At 45.8% G+C, this 18,560-nt stretch overlaps 1 protein-coding gene across 10 annotated transcripts in view; it reads left to right on the forward strand.

Moving 5' to 3' along the window:
- TEAD1 (TEA domain transcription factor 1) overlaps positions 1-18,560 on the forward strand; it is a 240,945-nt gene that overhangs the window by 43,730 nt on the left and 178,655 nt on the right. For 2 of the 10 annotated variants that reach the window (XM_090032718.1, XM_090032719.1), the window contains exon 3: positions 3,668-3,807. The exons of the other annotated variants lie outside the window; for them this stretch is intronic. The gene's annotated coding sequence lies outside the window, so the exon portion shown is untranslated. The remainder of the gene's footprint in view (positions 1-3,667; positions 3,808-18,560) is intronic. 10 annotated transcript variants of the gene reach the window in all.

Consider the following 18,560-nt stretch of genomic DNA (forward strand, 5'->3'; position numbering starts at 1 on the left):
TGGCTGTGGAGTTTGCAGGACGGGTTGCAAGGAGGGAGCCAATTTGGCCCTCACTGCCCGAAGCCTTGTGGCCGCGTTTGCACTCTGGCAGCTCCTGCTACCACCAGGAGGCCGGGAGCTGCTGGGGAAGGGCCTCTCAGGCTCAGGGGGCAGTGTGGGGGACTCCTGGAGCCATTGGGGGCAGCACAAGCCGGTGAGGATGTGGCCTGGGACGCAGGAAGCCCAGGCAGGTGGTGTGGAACTCCCATTGCACGCTCTTGAGGCTTGGGGCGGCAAAGGCCTGGCTGCCCACCCCCATGGGTGGCCTGGGACTTGCCACTGCCCCAGGGGGAAGGCCTGCCCCCCCCCCCACAGGGTTCTGGTGGTCTGGCAGCAGCTTGCCCCCCAGCCCCGGGACAGGTGGAGAGACTGCACTAGGAGCTGGAGCAGAGCTTCAGCTGGTTTCGATTCAGAAACTCCTGCAACTTCCAGGAGGCTGGAGGCCCCAAGGAAACTCCTGGCCGGCCCTGGGGGCAGTGCGGGGAGCCACCCAAGGCCGCTCGGGCGGCACGTGGCCTGGGACATGGGAAGCCCAGGGATGTGGTGTGGAAGTTGCATCCTGTGCCTGAGGCTTGGGATGGCAACAGCCTGGCTTCCCCCCACCATGGGCAGCCCCAGTGCATGTCGCCGTCCCAACAGGAGGGCCCAGCTTCCTCCCCCCGCCCCCGACAGGCAGGAGGCTGCACAGGAGTCGGAGCAGAGCCACTTTGTTTTGCTCTGAAAGCTCCTGCGGACTTCCCAAGCTTCCCACACCCTAGGCAGGGACCCTGCCAGGTCATGCCAATCCAGCAGCCTTGGGAGGTGACCCATGCTGCCCCCAGGGCTGGCCAGGAGCTTCCCCAGAGCCCCTGGGCTCCTTGTAGCCACAGGAGCTCCTCGAGCAGAAAAGCATCTGTGGCTCTGTTCCTGCTCCTGCTCCTGGTGCAGCCTCCCCACCTGTCCTGGAGTGTGGGAGTGAGCTGCTGCTGGGCCCCTGTGGGGTGGGAGGGGGGGTGGCCAGGCTTTTCCCTGGGGCTATGGCAGAATCTCCCGTGGTGGGGGAGGTAGCCGGGCCATTGCTGCCCCAAGACTCGGGTGCAGGATGCAAGTTCTGTGTCATTTCCCTGGGCTTCCCATGCTGAGTCATGCCACCCCCAGTGGCCCCAGGTGTCCCCTGCACTGCCCCCAGGGCATGACGGGGCTTGGGAGCCAGTGACAGCCAGGCGGTGTCCTGGGGCCAGTGCCGGCAGGGCCCAGAGCAGAGTGGCAGGAGCTTGGGGCTCTGTGGAGCCAGGATGGCCTACCCAAGCAGGGAGAGAGGGGAGCCACCCCACTTTGGGCCCCACTGGTGCTGGGCCCCATGTATCCCCTTACTCCCATTCCCCCACCCCAGCTCTGTGATCAGGCGGGGACCAGCGTATGCAGCCCCGACCCCCTCTTACCTGAGTTTCCTGCTCCGGCACAGGTGGGAACAGCCCCATGGTTCCTCTGGCTGGGGGAAGCTGGGGGCCAGGGCAGGTCCTGCTCTTCCAGAATCCTGCTGTGGCTTCCCCTGGGTCCTACTGTCCCTATCACTTTTGACATGAGCTAGAGGCAAATAAATATTAATTAAAAAAAAATTTCTAGGGGCCCCAAGGACTGGACAGAATGGCCCGGTGGGCCGGATGTGGTCCGTGTGCCATATTTTGCCCACCCCGGCTTATACCCTGGCTGTCCAGTCATCATCCAATCAGGTGGCTCACTTGTGGTCACGTTACCACCTAATGGGGTCTGGCTGCACCTACTGGCCTTTCACAGCCTGTTTAAACCTCTTAAAGTGGCAGGCACAACTTGTGCTCTGTTGGCTATATAGGTTTCTCTGCTTTATGTGGGTTCTGTATGTGTGAATTCACTCTTATGCGATGACCCTTTTTATACCAAAAATTTGTTATATGCGAGGTAAATTCACTCTTATGTGATCAGTGTGGTGGAAGTCCGTAGTCAGTTGCTTGTGCGGTGCATTGTGGGAGTGAAGATCTGTGCTCCTTGCCCATTGTCTGCAACATGTGTTTTTGTAGTTGCTATCCCCATTATGGTAATATTTACCACCACCCTGTGCCTGTGTGTATTGTCTGCTGTTGGTGAGTACCAAAATTTTCTTGTAAAAGTGGTAGAAATGGGTCTGGGGGTCAGTATAGTTGAGACCTTGGATTGTATCCCTATTTGTTACATTGTAAAATGAGTTCCCTGTATGCAAATTTGAGTTATGCACTGTTTTCCAGGAACGCATGTACAGTATAAAGTGAGGGAAACCTGTTTTTAATCAACTTCATAGTCGGTTGCCATTGTTGAGCACATGCTGCTTTTGGCAGCAGTTTAATGATAGATAATGTCTTTAGTGAGATTTCCTAAAGATGATTATGAGATGAGGGGCTTTTTTTTTAATCCATGCCAATTAGGGTGGGAAAACATTTTCTTGTATTTGAGTAAATATGGTGTATTTTAGTAGTTCTGCTGATGGTAAATCTCCTTTAGCTTAGAATTGTATGTTGGTGGACATGGTTTGACTAACTACATGCTACAGTGCTTGTTGTGAATAGCACCTGAACACTTAAGAATATACAGTTATGGCATGTTGGAGTAGACTCGATCAAATCTGGTGGAGTGTTGTAATCATTGTGCTCCAGCAGATTCCAACATTACATGCATCAGCTTCCCCCTGCTGAAAAATGGCTATGGGGGTACTTTAACTAAAACTCGTTGAATGAGTATTAGTTAAAGCGTCCCCACCACCATTTTTCAGTGTGAGGAAGCTGATACATGTGATGCTCCGGGTGTTTTAGGAGCTGCTCTAAGTAAAGTGCCTCTTCTACCCCTTCCCCACACTCCCAGAACATGTCTACAAATGCCCAATCATTGCAGAGCATCTGTGAACTCCTGGGTCCCTTCAGCCGCCAGTTGGAAATATCAAGATGAGATACTGATTTTTTTTTTTTTATATGCATTGTTAATCTGTTTTAAATGTTATACTTTAATGATTTCCATATGATTCTTGAGGATTTTAAACATCAGAAGACTTGGATTTTCCTAATTGGTGTACATTGGAAAGGTTTTCTTGGTGTTAGAGTTTAAAGAGGGTTCCTTTTTGGCTGCTTTTACACTGACTTGCCATTTTGTAACAAGTGAACTCATTGGTATTAAGCAGATCCCATTTGTTTTGTTTAATAAATAGAAAGATCTGTACTGTTTAAGAAAAAAAGGCAAAGGCATTGTGTAATTTTAAAAACTTCCAAAAATAGCATAAAATCCATTGCCAAAATTAATGTAGCCATAATTTTGATGAAAAATATCATTTAAATTTGGCTTTCAGTTAGTATGTCTATTTTTTCATACATACCTCTTGCTTCTCACCTCAGTTTCACTCTTAAAAAGGGTGTGGTATGGGAGAAGGTTAATTCTAGATTTAGGAGGGGCAGTGGTTTCTTAAAACCCAATTAACATGTGCATCATAATAAAAAAAGTTCCCTATGTTATGATGGTAGTTCTGTGGGGCACGATCATGTCTAGGTCACTGTCTCTTATCACTGTGCAGCTAACTTGGGTGATTTGACACAAGGGTTAGCTTAGCCTGGGTGCCAACATTTGTCCTCACTCTTATTTTTTGTTGTAGCTTGTTTTCATCTGGGGCATATCCTATGGTTCTTTCTGAGGAGATGCACCACAATTCTTTCCTAGCCAACTGGATCAGTTGTGGGAGAACTTGCCTGTCCCTTTGGCCTATGGGAAGGCCATTGAGAAGCTATCAGCAAAGTGAGTAGATTCAAGCAAAAGTGAAAGTAGAGCTTGAGTTATACCCCCCCCCTCGAGCAAAATTTAAAGTACTTTCTAATCTGGGTCAGAGTTTGCCCATGTCAGTGGTAGTTGGGCTAAAATGCAGGTAAGAGACTACATGAAGTGCAAAGTGATCTGGCTGGCCAAAACACTGCCCTAGAATAGTTATTGCCAGGTCAGAATTCTGCACTCTGCTGGCTTTATAGTCACGTGAATTACTTCTTCCTAAAACTTAATGACTCATGAAGTCCAAGACAGTGGATTTGGCCAACATTGTGTTCTAGCACTTGCTGTAGAGGTGGTTTCACTTTGCTGCCAGATGGACTCTTGGATAAATGCTGTCAGCAAAGCCATGCTCTATTACATTAGGAGGTTCTTCCAAAGCTAGCAAGCGGGCCTGATTCATTGTTGCACAGTTTTACATTACTGCAACTCCATGACTTACCTGGGCTTACCTCTGATTTTAGATTATTATGAATAGTGAACTAAGATCCAAAAATGTATTCTTCAATACTTAGTACAAGCAACAGAGTTGTCCATTAAAATTCATCTGGTCATGCAATGAAAAGAATGAATATACTATACTTATTAGAGCTGTGATTCTCAATCAGGGTGCCTTGAGACTTTTCATAGGTGTCACAGGATGCCACTTACTGTTTAGTATTTAGGTGTTCAAACAAGAATCACAAGGTAAACCCAGAGATTTCACATAGGACTCCAGAGTGTTAAAAACATTCTCCCCTGCTGGGTTCTTGGTTCTTTGCAACAGAAGAATTGCTCTAGTATCTTTCTGTAAGTCAAAAAATGAGTGAAAATGAAGAGTTGGTATTTTCTGAGAGGTGCTGCCAATCTAACAAGGAGTGCCTTGGGTTTAAAAAGGTTGAGCACCACTGCATTACAGTAAGACATAGACGGCCTGATCCAAACTAGCAAACTTTCTGCATGAAAGAAATGACAGACAGAAGGTATTAAGATATTTTGATAAAATGATTCAACCAAAATCACAGGAGGTAGAACAAGAGAAGCAGTGCGAGGCAGGCCAGCATCCAAATTAGAATCTTTTTAGCTTTTACTTCTAAGCCAACTCAGAATCTTTAAGCATGTTATTTCAGTCCTGCCCATTTATTCTTTTTGCCAAAAAAAATAGGTGAATCAGAGGGGAGATATGGGAGGTGGGGGGGGGCATTGTGCCCCCCCTGAGATTGGCTGCCATTGGCTTCTGCGGGTGGTCACTGCTTCCCCCCCCCACTGTGCACGCTGCCGCCGGCTTCTGCGAGCAGTTGCCACTCACCGCCCTGACACTGCCACTGCCACCCACAAATTGTGTACCCCCCACCCCCAGTCTCAGGAAGCACCAGTTGGTCATGCCAAAAAACAAAAGCGTCCTTTTGATTCTAATGACACCATTAGTTAATGTTCACTCATTTAAAAAAAACACAAAACAAAAACAAGCAAACAAAAAGAATAAAAGACTAAGGGCTGTCCAATTGGAAGCTCATAGAGTGCAACTGGCTTGCAAAGGGTAAATGTGCAGACTCTCACTGTTCCAGCTGTTGGTGTGGTGCCCAGGATTTCTAGGGCAGGGCAGCTCACAGATCAGTTGTGGGGTGGGGTAGCCCACTTAGTGCTGGTTGTGGGGGAAGGCTTTCACAGTTGGGGGGGGCTTCATGGCAGGGGACAGGGAGGGCAGGCTTCTGAAGGGGGAAGGTGCTTGTGCTGCCAGTGCAGCAGCTGACAGGAGGGTGTCACTTGTAGTGGTGGCTGTCAGGAAGTAGACACATGGCAGCAGCAGAAGGGGGTCATGCTGCTCATGTGGTGGGGAGGCTGCAAATGGTGGGGGTCCCAGGGAGTCCATACACTGTGTCCCCTGGAGCCTGGAACCTGTGAGGCTTCTGGCTACTCTGAAATTGGACAACCCTGAACTAAGTTAAGAACCTTCAGTTCTTTATTGAAAAGAGATTCTAAAGTGTGGGTTTAGTGTAAACCTTACATACAATCTGTAAAATTTTGAGCTGGTTTAAACTGAGATTTCTGTATTTCAGTGGATGCAGGTTCAGTGCATCTAGAATGAAACATAGTTTTTGTTATCAGCATGTCAATATCCTTGTTATTCTGTCTCTCATTTCTTTTTGGATTATGTAGATAATTGAAACTGTACCCTATAGAGGTGCACCGATACATTGGTCTGATATCAGATTGGTACTGATATAAAGAAAACTGGCAGTATCGGATATTGGCCCAATGGGGCCGATAATTTGGCTGATAAATACCCGTGCTGCGTGTAGTCACTGTGCAGCAATCGGTCAGTGAGAAGCACAATTGGCAGCATGGAGAGCTGCCTCCAGCTGGTAAGTCCAGGGTGATGGAAGGGGAGAGGGGAAAAAGGGGTATGGGGGGCAGATCAATGCCCCCTACGGTGAGGGAGGGGGCAGGGGCAAGCGCTGCCTGGGTGGGGGCAGAGCTGCAGCCCATGGAGGGGAGGCAGCTTACACCCTGGAAGGGGGGGGCATGTGCTCCCTGGACTGTGTGGGGCGGTGCAGGGCAGACTGCAGCTGGGGCTGCACAGGGCTCTTCTCAGCAGGGGCTAGGCTTGGAGCAGGTGCCAGGGGTACAGGGAGGATGCTTTGTCCGCCCCAAATTTGCTGCCGCTTCACACCCAGAGCTGCTGCTGCCAGCCTCCGGGCAGCCCTGGTTCTTCCTGGTGTGTAGGTGAAGGTGGGGCATTGAGCCAAGCCTGCACCGGGTGGATGGCAGTGGTGGCGCTGGGAGTGGAGCAGCAGTGAAATTTGGTGTGGGTGCAGCATCCTCCCAGGGCTGTCAGCACCCGGTCCAAGCCCAGCCTCTGCCAATAAGAGCTTCACTCAGCCCCAGGTACAGTCCGCTCCACGTAGATCTGGGGGGTATATGCTCCACTCTCCGTAGTGTCCCAGGCTGCAAGCAGTGGTGGGAGCTGCCTTCCCCTACCCCACAAGCTGCTTCTCTGGCCTCCCCTGCCTGGACAGTGCCTGTCCCTACACCCTCCCTCACCACAGTGGGCATTGATCTGCCCCTTCGTTCCCCCTTTCCCTTCTGCCACACTGGACTTACCAGTTGGAGGCAGCTGTACTAGAAATTGGATCGGTATTGGCCAATATACTGCCTTAAAAATCGGCTATCAGTATCATCCCCAAAAATCTCTATTGGTGCGCCCCTAATAGCCCAATAAAGCGCTTACTTGCAGATCTGAAATTTGTTGCCCCCAGAAGAAAGAAACCATACAGAGGAAACTGAAAGAAGATAAAGTCAGATTGGAAAGGGTAATTTATATAGCAGAAACAAGGTAAAAAATAAAATCAAATCCTGAAGTGCTTTATGCAACAATCAGCTTCAAGAATGGAAAAAGGAATGGAGCGGAAAAGCAATTGGAATTTACGTACAACCCTCAGTGGGCTCATAGACACAGATAAAGATTCAATGCTAAATGCCTGGAAAGAACATTTCCTAATTTTAGCTCTAAGAATAGTTGCTTACAGAACTTATGATACTAAAATTGTAGAAAGATGGTGTTAAAGGAAGAAGGCAAAGACTTAGAGTAAATTTAAGGGATTGAGACCTAGCTAACTAAATGTTGAAATGGATTTCATAGAAAAGGTTTTCACTTAATAACAAAGTAATTACTAAGCAAGGAGTTCCAAGTGACTGCGAAAGAAATCTAATGTTTGAGCATGAGAGAGAAGTCCAGCAAAATTTCAGAGGCCTTTGTGAGCTTTTAAAGTATGCCTGGGAAAGTTCCTGATGGAAATCATTCATAACCATGTTAGGCCAACTGCAGAAGCCAAACTGAAAATTGGAGCAAGTTTGTTGGAGTCGGATACAGAGGTTAAATATTCACTGGTCCACTGTGGATACAATATCATTGACATGATTTGAAAAGTTCTTTTAGCTTGCGGAGTTAAAACAAACCTCTATCTCAGCTATACCCATATGAGTGAATGTTTATATAATGGGTAGTATATTTTTCTATTGTACTACTATACCCCTGTTAAAGAACTGCATATCTTAAACAAAAAACATCCCATGCCAGTTAAATTAAACTAAGTAATGATTTTCACTGTGAAGTGAACTTGATATATCTTCTTTATCAGAGCTATTCATGTAGGATTTTATTTTGATCTTTACCCTGGCCTTCAGGACTGTTGAACATCTACAACTCTAGCTGAAACTAATAGGAGTGATATGTCTGGCCCAGAAAGCTCAAATAAGTCAATCAGAGTCCAATTCTTCCACCCTTAGACTAACATTTCAGTGGCATTGCTTGCATGTATACAAGCTACCTAACAGGTTCATCTACACATGCAATTAATGTGGCTGAATATACTCTGGCTCAACTTGAGCTCTTCATATAGGAATAAAGCCGGATTTGAGCTGAATTTGACAATTACTCAAATACTTTGGCTCAATTAGGTCAGAGTAAACTAATTTTGACGTCATCTACACATAGTAATTTACTGTGCTGCTGGATCACCTGTATCGATGGGCCTATCAGGCAGCACAGTAAATGAGTCTGCTGTGCCTTAATTGCCATGTACATGCAGATGGTGACGCTTTACTGTGCAGTAATTTAGTTTTCTGTGCAGTAAAGTGTCTTGTGTAGACATGCACAGCATCTATGTAAGAAACAGAATATGCAGCCCCTTGCAATTTGTTGTATAATCAAGCACATTTTATTGAAGTGTAAATATTTTAGTAAAATCTGGGGTTTGCACTTCAGGAAACATAAGGCTAATAATTAACTGACCTTCCCACAAGTCTTTTGATTATAGTTTTGCATATGTTAAAAAATCTGGCAGTGTACTGGGTGCAATCTATGATTTTGCATATTTGGGCACCACAGCTAGCTGAAGAGAGCCAAATCATTTGAAGTCAAAGGGACCTACCCACGTGTCCTTCCTGTAAGCTCTGAATTTGGGCTTTGCAGAGAACACTTCGCAAGCTCAGTGGTTCAGGGGAGGGGAGGGAGCAGGCAAGGTATGTGATGTGGCAAGTCAAGTTGCCCTACTCTAGCCTACTTTAGGATGCACTGATAAATTCACAAAGCCCGAAGGAAGGATTTTCCATCCAGATACTGTGGAAAATGCAGGATTTCAAGAAACCAGTTGTAATTTCTTGATCATGACTTACTGGGCCCCAGGGTATAGCTCTAATAGTGTGAGATTCATTTTTTTGCCTGACCCCTGCTTAAAAGTAAAATTGTAGGCATAGAAGGGCTACCTAGCATAGTGGCACTGGTTTGTTCCCTGAGTGTGATTGTGTGATCACAGTCCTGTATACTTAACCTTAGTGACAGAAATTAATTTTTACTGTACCTAGACTCAACCTAGTTACAGAAGAGGGAGCTGGATTCTGTTCTGACTCACAGTTCTTCAACACAATCCCTAACCAGGAAACTGAGGTTGAATATTTTTTGTAGCTAGTGTGGTAGTTAGAAAGGATGCTGAGGACTCTGACTGAGATTTTATGCTACGCTTAGGGTGTTGATTACTAGTGTAACCACATTTTTACTAGCAAATTAATCCCATCTAATATGGAAGTCACTGGGCACGTCTACACGAGAACATAAAGTGCAGTAGCAATAAGCTACTCTTCCAAAGCTTGCTGCTATGGCACAGTAGTGTTGCCAGGCACTAACTATGTTGTGACATTACTATGCAGTAGTAACAAGCTACTGCTCAGTAGTTTGGGGGGTGGGGGTGGGGAAGGTATGGCGACAGTACTGCACAGTAACGCCAGTTACTGCACAGTCTGTTCCATGTGTAGATGCAGCCACTGAGTTACAGTAAATATAGATGCCTACAAAGCTGCTTTCACAAATGTTTTATGAACTGAACTGCATTTGCCCCTTATCAACTGCTGAAATCAGGTATGCCATTAATGTTGATGGGAGCAGGACCAGTTCTACTCAAATAACACTGGAATATTGCTCTATTTAAAGGACTTCAAAAAGAACTTGTCAAAAAACAACAACCTGCCATACCTTTTGAGAGCCCAGAGCATGGGATATCACTCCAGACAGTTCTGAAATAGAGTGCGAGAAACTTTAAACAATGCAAAGACCATCTCCTCAGCACAAACAGCATTGTCAAATGCTTCAGTTTCATTAAAAGACTGGTCAGGATTGAAAACAAAAGGATCCACATTCCTGACCTTCAAATCCAGAGTTCAGTCTAAATCTGTCCAAACTCATAAGAACGTGACAAAATGAAGAACATGTAATAGGCAAAAGGTGAAGCCCAGAGGCCAAGTAAGGAGAAGAGGGAGGGATTACTAAAGCCCTAAAGTTTAGCAACCTGCAGGCTTTCATTCAAGTGAAACCAGATGACGTGCATTTTATTGATGCAGTCAGATTAACACAGGAATGAGCAGAATATTATTATTGAATGATAGAAGGAAAAAGACCAGCCTCTCTCACTTGCTTGTTTTTAAAGACAAATATTAGAATTTTTCATTGTCAGTAAAGTAGACTCTTATAAACTGTGTAGGCCCATATGCTCTCGCTATTTGCTAAGTCTGATGTTCATGTTCTCTTTAGTGCAAAGTCAGTTTTTCCTTTTGTAGATCATCTGCTCAGCCAATGGTAGGGCTGGTGTAGAAGAGGAGGAAGATATGATGTCACTTTTTATAGCACCTCACCTCCTCCTTCCCCAGCTCTCTGCCTATGGACAAGCCAAAGGAAATGAATTTAACTCTGTTGAGCCTTTTGCAGCCCCAACCGTATATATTGTTTTTTGAGCAGCCAATATGATGAACTCTCTCTCCTGTTGTCATTTCCCCCCTTCATCTTTCAATCATGTTGGGGCCTTACCCCGCTATATATTTTATTGTCTTGATAGTACTGAGAGTGGAAGATACCTAATCTAAATCTTAATCTCTGCCTTCTCTCAGTAGGGCCAGTACATCATCCATTACGGTTTCAAAATGTTCTAATACACAGCAATGATAACAGCATATTCAGCCATGTCTTTTTCAAAGCTGTTCTCCAGCAGACCCATGGTGGCTTCTCTGAGAAAGGACAGAACCATCCCCTGATTTAGCTAGCCAGAAAGTTAGAACTTGTAAAAGCCATACTGCGGCTAGGAAAGGGAGAACCTGAAATGTGGATACATTCTGTCAAGTTGTAATTAACTTCTGTGAAGCAAAGGAGGCTTGTAGAACGTCCTCATGATAGTAGGAACAGAGACTTTTTTGACTACATTGAATCCTAAGTCATTTGTTGTCCAGCTCCTGGTAAGCCAGTCTTTAATCTTCCTGACTAAATTAGCATCCAAGACACTTCTAATAGCAAAATGGCTTTCAGACTCTTTCATACCTTGCCATCCTACCCTCCTAGTTTAGGACTACACTAAAACCATGGCAGTGTTTACATTTTGGTTCTCTAGATTGCAGCCCCCTCCATACAACAGAATTGATGTAGGCATATGTAATACATGAGTATAGGGTTATCATTGGTTTGAGCTCTCAGTCCAGGAACTGTGTTGTGGATAAATAAGTATACATTGCTCCGTTTGAGTGATAAGTAGTTTAGTGGGATCCCCAAGGAGTGCTTACACTTCTTAGAGAGAGAGAGAAAGACCGAGAGAGGTGAGCAAAATACAGTCTGCAGGGTTGGATGTAGCATGCCAATGCATTTTGTCTAGGGTCAGCCTAGACATGGCATGTGCAGCTGGTCCCACTGCCCCCAAGGTGTGCAGTGGGGCTGGGGTAGTGCAGTGGCCAGACTCTCTTTTCTGGCAGCCCCAGTGGTGGCTCCTTTCAGATTGCACTGTCAGACCCAGCCCTGCTGCTCAGGCACCGTGGCCCAGGTGCCCTGCACCCAGCGCCAGGGCGAGGGACCCATGTGGGCAGGGCATGTGGCTGGGTGAATGGGATGGGCTGTGGGTGATCAGGGAGCCATGTCTGGGAGTGAGACAGGCAGGTAGGGCCAGGGATTGGGATCGCCGTGTAGTAATAGTAGAGGGCCAGGGCCCGGGGCAGAGCCATGATTTAGTCCCCACATGTCCCTGCAATGGACACTAGTTCTATAGGCAGGGGTGTGTGGGTAGTGGATTGTGGCTCTGCACTAGGCCCTGGCCCTATGCTGTCACCACCCTGTGATCCAAGCCCTGGCCCTGGCCCTGGTCCCTCTGTCCTGCTCCCAGATGTGGCTCCCCAACCAGCCATGGGCCTATCCTGTTTGGCTGGCTACATGAAGCCCATGCAAGTTCTGGCCAGTTTTCATGGAGACCCCGGGATCACTTGGTGGTGACAGCAAGGGGCCACAGACCAGGACAGAGCTGCAATCCACTCCATGCATGACTCTGCCTGCAGAACCAGTGCCCATCGCAGGGGTGTGCAAAGTGTGGATTGCAGCTCAGCCCTGGGGCTGGACCCGGGTCACATGCTGTCACCACCCTGTGATCCTGACCCCAGCCCTGGCTGTGGCCCTGCCCACCCTTCCTGCTCCCGGATGGTGTTTCCTGCTCACCTGTGGGCTCCATCCCAGCTGCCCTACTGTGCATGAGGGCCACTTGAGTTTTGGTGAGCTGTTGCAGTGGGATGGCACTGACCCAGCCAGTGACAACTCATTAAAACTCCCTAAGTGGTCCTCCAGCAAAAATAATTTCTCACCCCTGATCTAGTGTCTTCTGGAGTCCTTGGGACAGATTCTGGTTCTTGCAAGCATCCCAGACAACTTATATAGGAGCCACAATGTCAAAAGAGTTTCCCAGGCTTTTGTTAAGAAGAGTAACTTTGAATCTCTCTCCTCCTATTATATGAATTATGAATTTAGCAGTGAGAGGAAAGTGGTGCTTAAGCCCAGATATTCCTAGTTGACAATATCTTTCCCATATCTTTGATACAGTAGTCTTTTACATGCATCAACTTTGGACCATGATATTGAAGATATTGTGCCCTGGGCGCTGGTGATTTCCTAAAACAACTGCTTATGCTTGTGCCATTGAAAATTATATCATTCATATAATTTGAAGCTTATAGATCAGCTTTTCCTGATGTGGCCTTTTGTTAGATTATATTAGGATCTGAGTCTGAGAAGTGATGAATTTCTGTGAGATGTTGACTGACTTCAGCAGAATATGTGACTCTTGGCAACTCCTTTGAGGTGAAGATGGTCTTTGTATTCTGTAGGTGTAGTAGTACAGTGGCTGGCAGAGTGGTACCCTGGCCCATGACTAGATGCTGCAGGAATACTACTAATAATAAAACAAGTCAACCACTGCAATTTGACCCAGTGGGCTTTGAAGCTAGTTAGTAATGATGTGCTAGGGAGCAATACAGTAGTAATTTATGTGACATAAAGTAGTCTTCATGGAAAAATGGTGCACTGAACAATTAAATCACTTTACTGATGTTGTTCAGTGCACCATTCAGTTATACCAGGATTGCTCAACCCCTGACTCCCAGGTCAGATCCTGGCCCCTAGTGTCATGTCACCTGGCCTTTGGGGCCTTCCCACGGGGCAGTGTTACTGCTCCACTGGTGTCAAATTTCTGGACTCATGGACCTGTGGCCAGATAGCATCAAATTTCCAGACCTGTGTGGGGCTCCCAGTAGGGCACGGTGGGGTATGTGACCCCAGATTTGCGCACAGGGTGGGGTGGTGTGGGCTGCTGCAGGGGCTGGGGCTGCACTGGGCTCTTCCTGGCAGGGGGCTGGGCTGGGCTGTGCTCAGGGGGGTGGGTACCAGTGGCGCTGGGAGGTGGGGTTGGGAGAGCTGCAGCCACCCCAAAATTTGCCATAGACCCCACTCCTAGCGCTGCTGCCTCACAGCCCAACACAGCCCCTCGCCAGGAAGAGCCCAGTGCAGCCCCGGCCCCAGCCCACAGCAGTAGCCCACCCAGTCCCACACAGATATGGGGCCACATGCCCCCCCATGCCTCTCAGGGTGCAGCCAGGAGTGGGAGCTGCCCCCCCAGGTGAACTGCTTGTGGCTTCAGCCCGTGCCTCGACCCGCTCCAGCTGTGTAGCACCTGCCTGTGTGCCAGCCCCATCCCCTCCTCCTCCATCACTGCGGGGGCCTCAATCTGCCGCCCCCCCTTACCCCTCCCCTATCTCCATCCCTTTCCCCACAACCGACTTACCAGACAGATGCTGCTCTCCACAGTGCGGGGCTGCATTTTGGAATTGGATTGGTATTGACTGATATGGCTCATTAAATATCGGCCATCAGTATTGGCCTAAAAAACCTCTATCGGTGCAGCCCTAAATCTAGCTGCTAGCTCCAGGTTTCCATAGCAATGGCCAGGCTCTCTGCCAGTGCTCCCTGTTTTCAGAATGGGAGGGGGGAAAGGCAGCAGAGGGAACTTGTTCTTGGGATTCCTCAGCTGTTGCTGAAGGGTGGGGTGAACTGGACCCCCCCATCTTGGGGGGGCGGGCCTCCAATATACCCACCCCAACCACTGCTGGTGGCTGAAAAACCTTAGACTGAACTCCCTCCGCTCTCTTCCCCACCTCCCATTCTGAAAACAGTGACAGGTTGGGAGCTTCACAGACACAAGTTACAGAAGATGCTACATTTTGAAATGTCTTTATCTGACACCTCGTGCAATGAGGGGTCAGATTTTCACCCAGTCAGCCATTTTTGAAGCTGTTTGCAGCCGTGCATTTGTGTTTGGTCACAGGTATAAACTGCTTTCTGTGGCCAGATCAGGCAAAAATTGTCACTTCTGTCTTCATGGTGCCCAATCTGGGCATATGGGGCCAGGGAGAGGCAGGCCAGCCCCATGCCACTCATGGTTTGTGGAGCCAAAAGCTTGAGCACCACCAAGTTACACCACTGGGGAAGGAAATTTAAGATTACTGGGAATATGCTTTTTTTAGGAGTATGTGGGAAGAGAAGCTTCTCTTCACACTGATTTCCACAGTGTGTGATCAATCATAGGCAAACAGAGACTGGATGCTGCAAGCTAGAGCAGTTAGGTGCACCTCAGACCTATGTGGGTCTTAGAGCTCTGTCCTGAGAAACTTAAGTCAGACTGAAAAAAGAAAGCATATTGAAATACAGCAGGTTACAACTCAGTTGATGTGCTGTTCTGTGTTTTAAACCATGACCAAAGTGATTCTGTGAAGTCTACATCACCCCTCAGTATGGGGCTGCAGTCTGCAGAAAATACAGTCCAGCATGCATTTTCATCCAGAATTTTTCTTGTAGCAGAGAGAAGGGAGTTTTTTCATTTAGGAGACGGTGTAGCTTAGGAAGTGGGAGGGAATTATGATGTATTTAAGCTACCTTTGCAATTAAACTTACCTATTAAAGCACTATGTATAGCAGTTAGTGCTATAAATAACATACATGACAAAAGAGACAGGGTTGCATTTGATTATATCAATGGATAGGGTCATAAATGCTGGGTAGGAAGGACTACAGATACGAGTGTTTACAGAATCTGAACTGAGAATTTCTTGACTACTGTTTTAAATGTTGGACCTCCAACATGTTTTCAAAATTTGGACATGGAAAAAGTTACATATTTTCCTGCATATGAACAGATGAATTTTGCTGTGGGTTGTCTATTTTTTTTAAATGCTTCTGTCTGGGTCAACCAGAAGGGGAGAAAAAAAGTAAGAATAGTAGCAAGTAAGTAATTTGATAGGCACACTTGTAGAACAGAAACAATCAAAAATGTACAGAAGGGTAAGCTAGGAGGGAAGGGGAAGAGGGCTGTTGTAACAAATTCATACTTTTTCAGTTGCCAGTCATGGGGTGAAAAACGTGTATTAAAATCCTTGTTAATAATGCATATTAGGGGAACCAGTTTTATAATACAGTTTACAGCCATTTTGGAAATCAACCACTTTTTGAGCCTCAGTTGCAAACTTACTCATGCGGTTACTTGTTCACTATATTTACTTAAGAGTAACCTTTCTGTTGATTTAAAATATCCTATACGATACATATATGCCATTATACCTATCTTTTACATACTATTTTTGACTGAAAACTGAGCCAGGAAATATTCTTTTAGGACATTGTGCTGTTTTGGTATGTAGTACAAAGAAATGGCCTTTTAGGTTATAATACAGGTCAAATAAATGTCTTTTAGATCTTAGGTTTGAATCTACTGTAATATTTACCACTAATTAATAATTTTCATATATTCCAATTTGAAAGAACATTTTTAATGGCAGGATCCAAATGCCAGTTTGTATAAGAAAATCAGCTCTCCTTCACTCCAGTAATATTTCCCCTGAGTTATTCACTTCCCATTCTCAATATTAAATAGCAGTAATACAAATAATTAAATGCATTTTACTTCTATAGTACTATTTATCAGAGATTTTCAAAGGCTTCAGCCTTAAGAATTTTTTCCCTCTAGTCAGGGACAAAACTATTGGATCATGTCCTAATAACTGAGCTTTGTAGCACTTCTTAAAAGTGGCTTTACATAAGGTAAAATGAAAGTAAAGAATGGTTAAGTAACTTTTTAGGTCAGAATTTTAGGAAGGCTAACTCCCAGTGATTGGTTTTGCCAACAGACACACTGGAATACATTGATATACATTAGGATTGGCATTTAATTGTTCCTGAGACATGATACTTTGCTGTTTAATCTTACAAGGCCCAAAATTTCACTGGTTCCAGTGGATGTTCTGCATTTTGAGGGCTTGAAAGACTAGGCCCTTGATTTTTTAAGATGCTGGATCTTTTTTAATGCTGTTTTGTGGTAGTGGATTAAATTGTAAAGTTTAAAATTTCAACTATCAACATAAAACCACACTTACCCTCTAATTTGAAACGTATTGCAGAAGCCATACTGAAAGCGTTCAGTTTTCCTAATGATAAAAAGTTCCATTGAGTTAATGGAACGTTTGCATATATGAGAACATTATGAAGAACAAATAGCTGTGCAATTTAAGATAATTAAAAAAATGCAAATAATTGGAGGATATTTCTCCTTTTTCACTAACCTTGCCCAAAATATTTCCTTTTAGAACTGAGTGCACTTAATAAATATTATCTTTTTTCCAAACATACGTTTTAAAATAAGAGGCTTTTAGATCTTTATTAAAAGAAATGTCTACAAATAAAGTAGCCTCTCCACACTACAAATGAAGCCAGAAGTCAGTCCGAGATCTGTACCTCTGACCACTATGGGTAGTGGTTTCTTTGTTAAAGGCTTTTATTAGAATTGTGTTCTGTGGAATTCCCTCACTCCCCCAGGTAATTTATGGCACTTAATATACTTTTTCATATTTAGTTTAACATACGTTTCAGAGACCCCAGTTAGGATTGGGCGGGGGGGTCAGCATTGTAAAAGCATGGACAGAATTGGCTGTTGCTACAGTGCTACAAAGAACTTGCAGTCTGTGTGGTTCTATAATTGTTCCCAGCAAAATATTGCTGTTCATGCTGATCAAAGCACTGAGCTAGAAGCAACTAGATTTACATGGTTTTACCAAGGCTTAAGTTGACATAATACCTTCAGATCCTCTTTGGAGCTTTGGCATACCCAAGAAAACATACTCTATGGGAGCTTCAGTAGAAACTTTTGGCCATGCTTACCATGTCATTGGATTGGTTAGTGCTGGGGTGTTCAACTGGAGGCAAATGAGTCACAAGCAGCACAGGCAGCCCCTATGTCACACACAGCAGATCAGGAAGGGCACAGGCAGCACAGAGGCAGTTGGCAGGAAGCAGAAATTGGAGCAAAGGACTGGGTAGGGAGTGCAGGGCAGGAGGCAGAAAGCAGAGCAACAGATTAGGCATGAAACAGGGCAGATAGATCAGGCAGGAGAAGGGAATTGGAATTGCGCTCAGGGAGGCTGCTGGATTTATCTGTGGCATGCTTGCCAAAAAGGTTGGCTACCACTCCATTAATAGGTCTTCAATTTGCTCCCAACTCTGGAAATGGGAACAGATATCTGAATGGAGAGCTCGATCTGTTTTGATGAAAGAAACATCTCTCTTTAGCAAAGTGAACTACTTCCAGAGTCGAATTGTATTGGCCTCTCTTGATGATAGGGAAACCTCCCAGCAGAGAAATATGTAGTGATGATCCCTTCTTTTGGAAAAAGAACAAGAACATGTTGGAGAGAGCTCCCAAGTAGAGGGAGCCTATGCTAGCAAGTATACCAGTGGAAATTATGCTTCACCGTTCTCCCCACTGGTTGAGAAGGGAAGTCCGTTGGAACTGGAAGGCCAAACAAGAGATCATTAGGTTGCCATAGAGAGCATGGACAGATTTCCTTTTTCACAAGGTTTTATTCTTTCTGTGCTGCTTTCATTCTTTCAGGCAGGCTTCCCTCTGCAGCATATGAGGGTGGGGGCTCCATGGGCTGGAGCCTAGTCTCAGTGAGGAATGTGTGGTCCCACTAATACCTAAAATCCCCCACCATAGCCACCCCAAAGAGACTCCTTGTAGGTAAGGAAGTCTGACACTCCCTTTCCAACGAATTGCACCAAGTGCAGGAGTGAGGCATGAGGGTGGTTCAGATGAGGAGTAAGAACAATGAAGTTCTTAAGTTGAAGTAGATATTTGTTTTTTCACCTGACTAGGTTAGTGTGATCCTAATGACTTGCATGGCTCAGACATGCTGTAAAAAATGCAGTATTCTTTAAATGTATTTCTTTTCATGTCTGGATTTTTTTTTTTGTTTCCTACTCTGTGCCATCCCCTTCGTTCACTCACTCGGTGTCCAGTGATTCACAATCCTCAGGGATGTCGGCAGAGTTATTTCTGTGGTAAACTGACACCTCC

This window comes from Crocodylus siamensis, chromosome 2, assembly GCF_052110815.1.
Source record: "Crocodylus siamensis isolate JL-2025a chromosome 2, ASM5211081v1, whole genome shotgun sequence".
NCBI classification, from domain to species: domain Eukaryota; kingdom Metazoa; phylum Chordata; order Crocodylia; family Crocodylidae; genus Crocodylus; species Crocodylus siamensis.